This window comes from Berghia stephanieae, chromosome 10 (genome assembly GCF_034508935.2).
Source record: "Berghia stephanieae isolate SIO BIC M18660-M18661 chromosome 10, UCSD_Bste_1.3, whole genome shotgun sequence".
In the NCBI taxonomy this organism is placed as follows: Eukaryota; Metazoa; Mollusca; class Gastropoda; order Nudibranchia; family Aeolidiidae; genus Berghia; species Berghia stephanieae.
This window is the reverse complement of record NC_088369.1, coordinates 7221103-7233602: the sequence shown is the minus strand read 5'-3', so window position 1 is coordinate 7233602 and position 12500 is coordinate 7221103.

Genomic DNA, 12500 nt, shown 5'->3' with positions numbered 1-12500 from the left:
CTTTGTAAAGAGCTTTGAGAACATTTAGTGGATATTGCGTTATCTTAAAGCTCACTTTTTTATTTTCAATTATCCGATCAAATGTGCTGAGGACGTTTTGTCCTTCTCTAAGATATTATTTAAATGTAAAAAAAGACAATGCATGGTTGTATCAAGAAGAGAAAGAAATCCAACATGTAACTTAATAAGCAAAGGAGAAATGATAAAAGAAGTTAACCCTCTCCTTACCACCCTTAGGAAAATCGTCACATTCGTTACGATACAAACATTTTTCTTATTCAAATTCCTTTTGTATTTCACAAAATTTAAAGACAATGAACAGTGTGTTGTAGAGCATGTTTTGCTAAAGAAATTATATATCGCAAGAATGTTACTGCTTTAGGTCTATGTCTGAGTGATAAAAACTCTATTTTTGTGTTAGTTGGGTGTGAAGTTTTGTGGAAAATCTGGAAAATGGCCGGTAAGAAGAGAATTAAGACATTTAAATATCTTGGATACATAATAACTTCAGATGGCAGATGTATCACGGAAATAAAACGAAGAATTGCAATAGCTAAAGATAGTTTTAATAAAATGAGTTAATTTTCAAAAACCACGAAATCTCAATGACAACAAATCATAGGGTTTTGAAGGCCTGTGTATGGTCAGTATTATTATATGGCTGTGAAAGCTGGACAATTACATAAGACATTAAAAAGAAACTGGAGGCAGCAGAAATGTGGTTTCTTAGAAGGATGTTAAGAATCTCATGGACAGAGAAGAAAACTAATGAAGAAGTATTAGAGCAAGCTGAAACTAAAAGGTTACTAATTCGTACAATAAGAAAAAGACAAATACAATTTTTACGGCACCTAAATCGGCATAAATGTATTGAACATCTTGCTCTCACAGGAAAGATAGAAGGTAAAAAGAATAAAGGTAGACCAAGAAAAAAACATATTTGAATAATTTGAACAGCTGGGTGACAACGAAAGAGAAGAGTAATATTACTTTTTTAAGGTTATCTGAACAGAGAGAGGAATGGCGTACCATGATCACCGATGTCTGGCACAGACTTGGTACTTGAGAAGAAGAAGAAGAAGAAGAAGAAGAAGAAGAAGAAGAAGAAGAAGAAGAAGAAGAAGAAGAAGAAGAAGAAAACATTATTACACTCTTTAATAAATGTTGGTTTCAATTGCTCATATTTGTTGATAATGTTGATAATTTTTTTGGAATTGCTTAACCGGGTATCTAGGCTTGCTGTAAAGATGAAGTCCTTTACTTTTTTTTTTAATTTGAGGGCAATAACCACTAAACGTGCTCAAAGCGCTTTACAAGGGGTTCTTGATCAACAGCAACACATATCATGTAGAATGAGACATGACATGACGTCTGTTTGGCGATAGTTCAATTCTTCTTCTTCTTCTTCTTCTTCTTCTTCTTCTTCTTCTTCTTCTTCTTCTTCTTCTTCTTCTTCTTCTTCTTCTTCTTCTTCTTCTTCTTCTTCTTCTTCTTCTCCTCCTCCTCCTCCTCCTCCGCCGCCTCCTCTTCTCCTTCCACCGTCACCAACACCAGGACCATCACCTCCTCCTCCTCCTCCTCCTCCTTTTCTTCCTCCTCCTCCTCCTCCTTTTCTTCCTCCTCCGTCTTCTTTCAACTTCCTCCCTTTCCCCTCCTCCTCCTCATCCTCTTTCTCCTCCTGCTCCTTCTCCTCTTCATGATCTTCTACCCCCCCCCTCCTCCAAGTCCCCTCTTATGGCTTCATCTAAGGCCACATAACATATTTAATCGTTTCTTGCTAAATATGAAACAGGTTTTAATTGACTTATATTTATCCAAAGCAATAACAAAAGCCAAATTAATAACCTAACTATAAAGGTTAGTGATGGAGTCTGCAATTTAATGATAGAGCGAGACATTATGGCTGCAAGGACAGGGGCGATAAGAAGAACATGAAATCCTCAAAGGGAGATAATATCGCTGTTTCTTTGAAATTTCAAAGAATAGTTTTGTAAGGATTATGGGTTATTAATAATAGCCGACATGCCGCCGATAAGTGACGCTATTTTTAAGTATTTTAAAAGCCCCCTTTAATCTTTACACAATTTATTGAGAAACATTCGCCTCCGCCTAACCAAGAAAATCGACATGCTATTTTAAGAAAGGAATAAAGCAGATATCATGATAAGATAGGCTTACATAATAAAAAAAATGTGTAGCGTGTTCTAACTAGAGCTTTATATAGTGCAATATCCACTAAATGTGCTCAGAGCGCTTTACAAAGGGTCCCTGACCAAATGTAACATGTAGAACGAGACATGACGCCTTTTAGGAGATGGTAGAATTTTTCTGATAGAGACAACGCTGTTGATGGCCAGGTACTCATTTTACATTATCTGGCAACCCTGGTTTACACTATCAAGCATAACATCACATCCCAGCACTCCCCTCCCCGACAACATAAGATAACAATATTGCTAAAAGGAAAAAAATTGACCAAAAAAAAAGGGGGAAAATGAATAAAAAACTAGACAGGTCTTTCGAAGTAATCTCTTATCTAAGAAACGTATTCTCCTCTTCTTTTCACACATTAAAAAAAAAAAAAAACAACTTTCCTCACACATTCCTAACACAACACATCTCAACTCGTATACTTTTCCCCCACCAACCAAGAGGACAGATAGACAGACAGGTACATGATGATAACGCAACATACCTCCTGATTATGAGGGGGAGATAGGATTAACTCACTCGATCCTAGAGATTTTTGCTACTTTTCAAAATTTGAAAAAATATATTTAAAATGAGCATATGTATAGATTGTTTTATTCAACTATCATTAACATGTACAAACTAAAAACATCAGCTTTGATACTACGCCTATAATTTGTCTCAGAAAAAATGTAATAATTAGGCATGGGGTAAAAGTAACCCGGGTATACTACGGATATAGTCGGCGTTTTGGGTTGAGTGAGTTAACATTTTAAAGATGGGTTTCCTGTACTTTCTTTATTATAACAAAATGATGCTCTAACAAAAAATATATATTGTTCTTGTAATATTATATATCTAAATATGTGACCCTTCGTCTCAAAACGGTATTAAGTCGGGTTGGTTAATATGTTGAAAATTGAATTTATAGCTAGAAATATCAGACTTGTGTTGAGTTTATATGAGTTATCGAGGAGAATGGCAACCATATTTTGGGGTGCTAATGCCAACAATTTATATTTTTGACCAGTTTTAACATTAAATTCGGCTTTTAAGCATCTGTTTTGTTCCGATATAATAACGTTTTGAGACGATGGGTCACATATGTTAAATCTTTGGTAACTAATAAACACACTTGAATATAACAGCATCAAAAAAAAAAAAAAAAAAAACCCTACGCTGAACGTTTCGCCGGGCTCAACCCTTCTTCAGCCAACAACAACAACAAAAAAACCAATAAAGACATAAACAGATTACTAAATAGGCCTCAACAGTCGTGAGGTCACTTCCCTCGTAATGATGCAGAGTAACTTAGTAACTGGTTCCAGATGGCGGACGCCCTTATGAAATACCTCTCCGACGAGTATAAAAATGTATCCAGATGAGAAAGACATTATAAATCTGATCATGTTTCGACTTTTATACATTATGATCACATGACATGTGAAAAAGTTCTAGCCAGCATGAAGAATAAAAAATGCAGATTTTCTTTGTTTAGAACCATGCTGCTGGTTGCTGGGCGGATGTGACATCAAACCATTGAATCTTAATCCAGATTGACGACAGGGAAATTTTGTCGGACTTCCCTGTTGTAGAAAAAAACAAATATTTTGAAACTATAAACTCCTTGATAAACTTGCGTTTATAAAGTTTCCGTAAACTGCCAAACACTAAAAAAAAAGCATTTTTTAAAAAGGCGCAATTTGTTTTGTTTTTAGCTTTTTAAGGGTTTTACCGCGCTTGAAACACATTTAGGTCATATCAGCGCCAGTAAAAAGGAAGAAAATTGGATAGTAAAAAGTTCTAGAATTAAATTTAAAGCATCCAAGAATAAGGGAGACAAAGGGGAATTGGTTCAAATAGAGAACAGATGTAGATTACAAGAGCACACAATCAATGAACTTAGTTTGAGATCACTAAATGTGTCATCCAGACTCAAGCACAGGTCCCCGCCAAGACGAACACACTCAAATGTTTACAAATCATACATATGTATAAGGTAAAATAATATAGATAGATAACAGAGAGATGATTTAAAAGGGAAAAAATATCATCTCCCAAAACTAACCATACATTTGACTGTTTCCCTCCCAGCCAGGGTATTCGGCCAGGGCCAGGACAAAACCAAGTAATCTCATTCCAAGACCAAGACAGAAATCATATTGGAAAACAGACATAGAGGGATAAAAGACACAGCAAATGCCTCCCTGTCCACTATGGGAGGTCAGGAACCCCATCCAGTACTCGCCCTTTAAATATTGATCGGTTGAAAGCATTCTCATCTTGTCTCGTCAAAAAAACTCTCAAACCCGGGACTTAAGGAAGATTGCATTTTTTAAAATTTTCCGACAGAGACAACGCTGTTAACGGTCAGGCACTGATTTTACACCTGCGTAAGGTGAGATAATGCGAGTCAAGAGTCTTTTCCGCGGACTCAACTTTTCGTCACTTAGAGTAGAGGGACTCCAAAGCGGGTCTTAACAATCCGAAATCGATGCTCACACCACTAGACTTCAAGGCCGCACCACTATATATTTGTAAAAAAAAGCCTATAGATAGTTTGAAGATGACGTCACTCAGGTCTTTGTTATTGTTTTTTGCCATCTGCGTTTATGAGTAAAGCTCAATGAACTGTATTAACCTGACTATAAAACGTTCATGGATACACACAGTTTTGTGTGTTGGTCCGTTATACTTCCGGATGGCAATGTTATGAGCTTCTTAGCCAAGCGCATACTATCTATAGTGCTTAGGTTTGCGTAATTATTCATAAACGTGGTTGGCAAAAAAAAACAACAACAAAAAAAAAAAAGACAAAAAAAAAAACAATAACAAAGACACGAGTGACGTCAACTTCATTCTATCTATAGATAGTTTGCGCTTGGCTAAGAAGCTCACAACATTGCCATCCGGAAGTATGACGAACCAACACACAAAACTCTGTATAACCTTGAACTTTTATAGTCTAGATAATACAGTTAGGTGAGAATTACTCATAAACGCGGATGGCAAAAACAATAACAAAGGCCTGAGTGACGTCATCTTCGAACTATCTATTGTCTTCATTCCGTGTTGAAAATTGTTGCTGTTAATGTTGTTGATTAAGCTGGATTGTTTTGGAGTGCATAAACCAGACGCCTTTGAGAAAGTTGATGCGATGGCCATCGGGAACATGTCAAATTTAGCTGTTTACTGATTCATGACGTATTAGTTTAAAAACCGCTCAACAAATTTCAAAAGAAAATATTTTTGCTGAATGGATGGTTCGGATGGTCGAGCGAGTGCAGTGTCTAGATAGTATGCGCTTGGATAAGAAGCTCACAACATTGCCATCCGGAAGTATAACGGACCAACACACAAAACTATGTGTAACCTTGAACTTTATAGTCTGGTTAATACAGTTGAGTGAGAATTACTCATAAACGCGGATGGCAAAAATCAATAATAAATATCTGAGTGCCGTCAACTTCATTCTATCTGTAGATAGTATGCGCTTGGATAAGAAGCTATGTGTAACCTTGAACGTTTATAGTCTGGTTAATACAGTTCAGTGAGAATTACTCATAAACGTGGATGGCAAAAATCAATAATAAATACCCGAGTGCCGTCAACTTCATTCTATCTATAGATAGTGTGCGCTTGGATAAGAAGCTCACAACATTGCCATCCGGAAGTATAACGGACCAACACACAAAACTATGTGTAACCTTGAACGTTTATAGTCTGGTTAATACAGTTCAGTGAGAATTACTCATAAACGTGGATGGCAAAAATCAATAATAAATACCCGAGTGCCGTCAACTTCATTCTATCTATAGATAGTGTGCGCTTGAATAAGAAGCTCACAACATTGCCATCCGGAAGTATAACGGACCAACACACAAAACTATGTGTAACCTTGAACGTTTATAGTCTGGTTAATACAGTTCAGTGAGAATTACTCATAAACGCGGATGGCAAAAATCAATAATAAATACCCGAGTGGCGTCAACTCCATTCTATCTATAGATAGTGTGCGCTTGGCTAAGAAGACCGGAGTGACGTCAAGTTCGATCTTCAAAAGATGATACGGATGATTGAGCGGGCGCAGTTTATATAGATAGAATTAAGTTGATCTCACTCAGGTCTTTGTTGTATCTTTTTGCCATCCATGTTTATGAACACTTAACTGTATTAACCAGACTATAAACGTTCATGGTTACACAGAGTTTTGTGTTCATAAGTTATACTTCAGGGTGGCACTGTTGTGAGCTTCTACGCCAAGCGCATACTATCGAGATATGCACGGTTGTTCTCAATATTTGTTGGGTCGTGATCGGTATAGATAGTATGCAGATGACGTCATTCAGGCCTTTGTTATGGTTTTTGCCATCCGCGTTTGTGAGTTGTTCTCACTAAACTGTATTAACCAGACTATAAAAGTTCATGGTTACACAGAGTTTGTGTGTTGGTCCGTTATACTTCCGGATGGCAATGTTGTGAACTCCTTGGCCAAGCGCATTCTATCTATAAGTGTCCACACTACACATCTTCACGAAAAATCAGAGCAACGCTGTATAATACCTATATATCCGAAACGTCGAGTGAACATATTGCAACACTCGGAAGAGTATTAGATACCCTAAAACAACACAATGTCACTGTTAAACCCTCAAAAACAAGAATTGCTTATAACCAGATTGGTTTTTTAGGTCACACTGTTGGCTATGGGAATCAAAAACCCGATACATAAAAAAACAATCAAAAATCAAACAGTTGCAAACCCCCAAAACCAAAAAGGACGTTAGAAAAGTGTTTGGTCTCCGAAACTTTAATAGGAAATATGTGCCAAACTTTTCAGATATTGCAAAGTCTTTAAAACAAATCTCACAAATAAATCAATGCCAAACAAAATAAACTGGACAAATGAATGTGAAGAAAGCTCCAACAAACTTAAATCAGCTCTAAGTTCTGAACCAATTTAAAGTTGCCAGATTTAAGTAAACAGTTCTATGTTAGAACAGATGAATCTTGCAAAGGAATAGGATTCAATAGTCGTAACGTCACTTCCTTCCTAATGACGCATGGTAACTTAGTAACACTGGCTCTAAACTATCGGAACAATGGCGGACGCCCGTATGAAATATTTCTCCGGCGAGCATAAAAGCGTATCCAGAGGGGAAAAAACTTAAATTTTATCATGTTTTGACTTTTACATATTCTGGTCAAAAGACATATGAAAAGTTCTAGCCAGCTTGAAGAATAAAAAGTAATGATTTTCTTTGTTTAGAACCAAGATGGCCGCCGTTGCCGGGCGGCGTGACATCAGACTATTGAATCGTATTGCAGGTGTTTTATTACAAGAACATAACGGTACACTAATGCCATGCCAGTGCACAAGCAGAAACGTCTAGACCGTGAAACACGATATTCAGTGGTAGAACGCGAATGCTTGGGAATTATTTTCAGTCTGAAATCATTCAGAAGATATCTCTTACTGAAAACATTTCTTCTTGAAACGGACCACAAACCACTCACATACATTAAACACAACAAAATGAACAAGAGTAGGGTTTTAAGGTGGAGTTTGTTTCTGCAAAATTACTCATTTTCATCGTTCTCATATTGATTGTTGCCAAAACATCATTGCAGATTTACTGTCGCGATTGGTGTAATGTGTAATTTTGTAGTGGGTATATAAAAGGTCATCCAGTCAAACAACTGTGGCTGATTCAGCTGAATTTATCTTTATTTGTCTCCCTATTAACCTTTTAAAGCTCACTTTTGAGTTCGCCAGATTGATTTGTGTTGCAGTTGCGTGGAGGTGGATTGGCATCGGTCAGAGTGATATTGACCATTTCAAACTTTCGTCCTGTTTCCTACCTTCATTGATTGTATGATGGAGCGATTTGTGTCCATGTTTTAATGATATTTCATGTCTTTCAGTCAAATAATATCATTATCCTTATTCTTACATACTTATTATGGTATGAAATGTATTATGCATATCCTTCAGACTTAAGGATTTCATTTTCTTTTTAATGTTCCAATATATCATAATGAATGCATTATATATACATTTGTTCCAAATCCTTTTGTCATTGGAATATTATTAAATATTTAAGTGATAAATAATTAATATCTAAGGGTATAATAACCCGCTTAAACTAAGAGACACGCATCTCGTCTATCTCATTCATTTCATAAGGAAATCGCGTAAAGAATTCCCTTAATACCCTTACTCTTTATCCATTTGTAAAATTTATTTTCATGTCATATACCACAAAAAAAAAGTAAATTTTAAACGTGGGTCCGGGGGGGGGGGGGGTCACGTTACTGTGGAACGAGCTTAAGTCTCAATGGTAAATTAGCTTTAGGCAACCATGAGTTGATATTTTTCAAACCTGTTGCTATGCTATCTTGTGTTGACAACGCCTCTCGGTCGTCATATGAATACTACTCACCATGGTTATATAAACCCATGGCAGGCCGCCAAACGTCACTTGCTATCCTTCACATAATACAAGGTTGGTTGTGTGAACTACGTTCGGGGTCGGAAGATAGCAAGGTAGAGTACAGGCTACTGTACTGTGTAAGTCCGTGAACGGGTGACCAAATCATAGTACAGAGAAGGCAAATCTGTTACAATATGTCCCAGTAAAGTATAACACAGAGAAGGTCGAAACTATGTTATACAGGCCGGTACAGAATAAAATAATTATAACACAGGAGACCAAACACTGTGTTGTAAAATATCAAAAGCTGGTCGGTCGGTGACGAATTTAAAAAGCGACATAATTTGTCTTAATATCACATCTCAATAAAAGAGTGTGATAATAAAAAGGTGCCCGTTAACAATTCAGTCGGTCAAATCTCTATCCAGATCCAAAAGGATAGTGCAAAGTCCTGTATGTAAAACAAATTTGAAAAGCAAGGTTGTTCTCAATATTTGTTGGGTCGTGATCGGTATAAAGTGAAATAGTGTCCACACTACACATCTTCACGAAAATCAGAGCAAACCCGAGACGACAGCAAGACAAGATTTGTTTGTGTGTATTGTATTGTCTTTATATGTTACTGAATAGGTACGAATTCGGTTGTCAAAACTTTCATTTTTATTTTGACATTTTCTTTATCTTTTAAAATAAAATCATAATTTAATTTAATCAGCAGTCTTGTTTAATAATTTAAAGCTATACTTTGTGGGGACCTTTTGTAAAATCATTAGTTCGATTGTAGTTGGAAATATCTTTATATTTTAATGTCATAAAATCACTGATAGTCATGTTACATGTTGCTGTCGATCAGGGACCCTTTGCAAAGCGCTTTGAGCACATTTGGTGGATATTGAGCTATTCAAAAAGCTCAATATTTTCCCCGGAGTATGGCGGCAAAGTGATATTAAAAATTTAGCTGCAATCTCGTGGGCTATTTCACTATTTCAACATAGCAATTAGCATTGTCATTTATATATCCATCAATGCCATCACGATCATCATCATCATTATCATCATCATCATCATCATCATCACCATTATCCTAATTATCCTAATCATAAAACAAATAGAACTTATATTATCATCATCATCGCAATCATCACCGTACCATCATCATCATCATCATCGTCCTCAACAACATCATTATCTAAAACAGCAACAAGATCTCAACAGCTACAATTATACATTTGATGGAAATAACAAAATTAACAACAAAAACAAATACAACCCCAACAAAAACAACAACACAAACACCAACACCACCACCACCAACAATAACAACAACGCCGACGACGAAGACAACAGCAACAACAACATATCAAATGTCACATAAACAACCACCAAATAACAACAAACCACCACAATCTCCCTACCGACCGACCGACCCATCATAAACAAAACCACGCCCATTCCGAATCACACTCACACAAAATTGCACACCACCATCCACCGCCACACAACAATCAACACAGCCTTATCCCTCTTCATGAATGTGCCGCTATGGGGTCTAGTGGTATGACACTCGCTTTCGGATCAGAAGATCCTGGGTTCGAGCCTCGCTCGGCGCCTAGTTGAGTCCTTGGAGATGGCTCTTTACTCACAGCGTTGTCTCTGCCCGAAAAATTTATAACACCGCCAAATAGGCATCATGTCCCGTCTTAAATGTTAAAAGTTGCTGTTGGCCAGGGACCCCTTGTAAAGCGCTTTAAGCACATTAGTGGATATTGCGCTATATAAAACTAAATTATTTTTTTAATGAATGCCGTACCGTGACACACACCACCGCCAAGTACCATCAAACACCAACATTCTACTTACTAACAGGCTTATTAAACTACCAAATTAACTCATTAAGCGCAGTAACTAGATCTCAAAAGTCACGAATTCAAAACAATTGGCCAGAAAACTCGTCCTCCAAATTAAAATGAACTTTTAAATGACTCTCATCTTGGTATAGATAGTTCGAAGATGACGTCATTCAGTGCTTTGTTATTGTTTATTGTTTTGTTTTTTTTTTTTTTTTTGTCATCGGCGTTTATGAGTAATTCTCACTAATCTATATTAGTCTGACTATAAACGATCATGGTTACAAAACGTTTTGTGTGTTGGTCCGTTATACTTCCGGATGGCAATGTTGTGAACTCCTTAGCCAAGCGCATACTATCTATAGATAGTTTACGCTTGGCCAAGAAGCTCACAACATTGCAATCCGGTAATATAACGGACCAACACACATAACTATATGTAATCTTGGTCGTTTATGGTCTGGTTAATACAGTTTAGTGAAAATTACTCATAAACGCGGATGACAAAAAACAATAACAAAGACATGCGTGACGTCATCTTCGTTCTATCTATAAACTCTCAAACTTGGGACATCCTTGAAGACTTCCCGCGGTCCCAGGTTTGAGAGTACGGCTATGTGGTCGTGTGGTATGACATTCGCTTTCGGATTTGAAGAGTCCTGGGTTCGAGCCACCCTCAGCGCATAGTTGAATCCATAGAAAAGACTCTTTATGCACAATCTCTCACTCAGGTGTAAAATGAGTACCTGGCCGTTAACAGCGTTGTCTCTGTCGGAAAAAAATTGTAACATCGCCTTGCAAGCGTCATGTCTCGGCCTACATACTTTTTAAGGAAGTCTTTAAAGAAATCAATCAAGGAAATCTTTAAGGAAGTCCTCAAGGAATCTTTAAGAAAATCCTCAAGGAAGTCTTTAAGGAAGTCCAAAACTTTTTAAACGTGTTTTTTTGTTTCGTTACTCTTTGTTTTTTGGGTTTTCAAATTACGACATCTTTGTTGCATCTTGACCCTTCATGCCTAAACTTGCAAACGTCATTCCGTGCCTCTTTCAATTTCACCAATAAACATAATGGATTACTCATATTTTGTTCCGGGGGTTGGGAAAGAATTTCAAAGTGAAAATGAACAGTTGTATCAACTAGGTCTTGGGGAAACACAAATAAGAATCTCATTAGAGAATTTTGATGACCTCATTTCATTATATTTTCACAAGCCACAACTTGCCTCATTATATTTTCACAAGCCACAACTTGCCTCATTATATTTTCACAAGCCACAACTTGCCTCTTGGGCAAACGCAGGAGAGGTGAGGATAGGTACAAAAAAACAATTCCAAATTCGGATTTGAGTAACAAAAAAAGTGACCCATCGTCTCAAAACGGTATTATGTTGGAACGAACCAGATGCTTAAAATCCGAATTTAATGTTAAACTGGTCAACTCCGATAAAAAACTGCAATTTTTGGCAATTTGTTTAAAGACTTAGAGGAGGAAAATATTTTATTTTGCGTCATTTTTTTTTAGCTTTCCATTACAACAATGAGCCCAATAAGGAATTGAGTTAGCAGACCTGCAAAAACAAGGACACGTTGCTTTAGGGTGTTAACTCATTTTCTGTCTGGACGTGACTTAATAGGTTTTTTTAAGTTTTCTGAAGTCAACATAATAATAAAGATTAATATTAAAGCTTCGAAAATGAACAAAATACAAAATCGGGAATGTTTTGGACTCAAAACCATTCTTCAGCGAATAACATAACCGAATAAAAACATGAATACGTCACGTAAGTTCCAGACTATTGGCAGGGCATTATTTGGCACGACCGACTGTTCACAACAGCCCTGCCAAATAATGATAATCATATACGAGTACTTTCAAGTTGTACGCCACTATCACATTATCTCATCCGTCTGTAATGTTTCATTCATCCTGTTTTCTTTATAAAGGGGATACCCGAAACGTCCACATTATCTGTTTTCGTTTATTGAATTGAAGCTTACATTCAATTTCACATTGTTATTTATGTAAATAA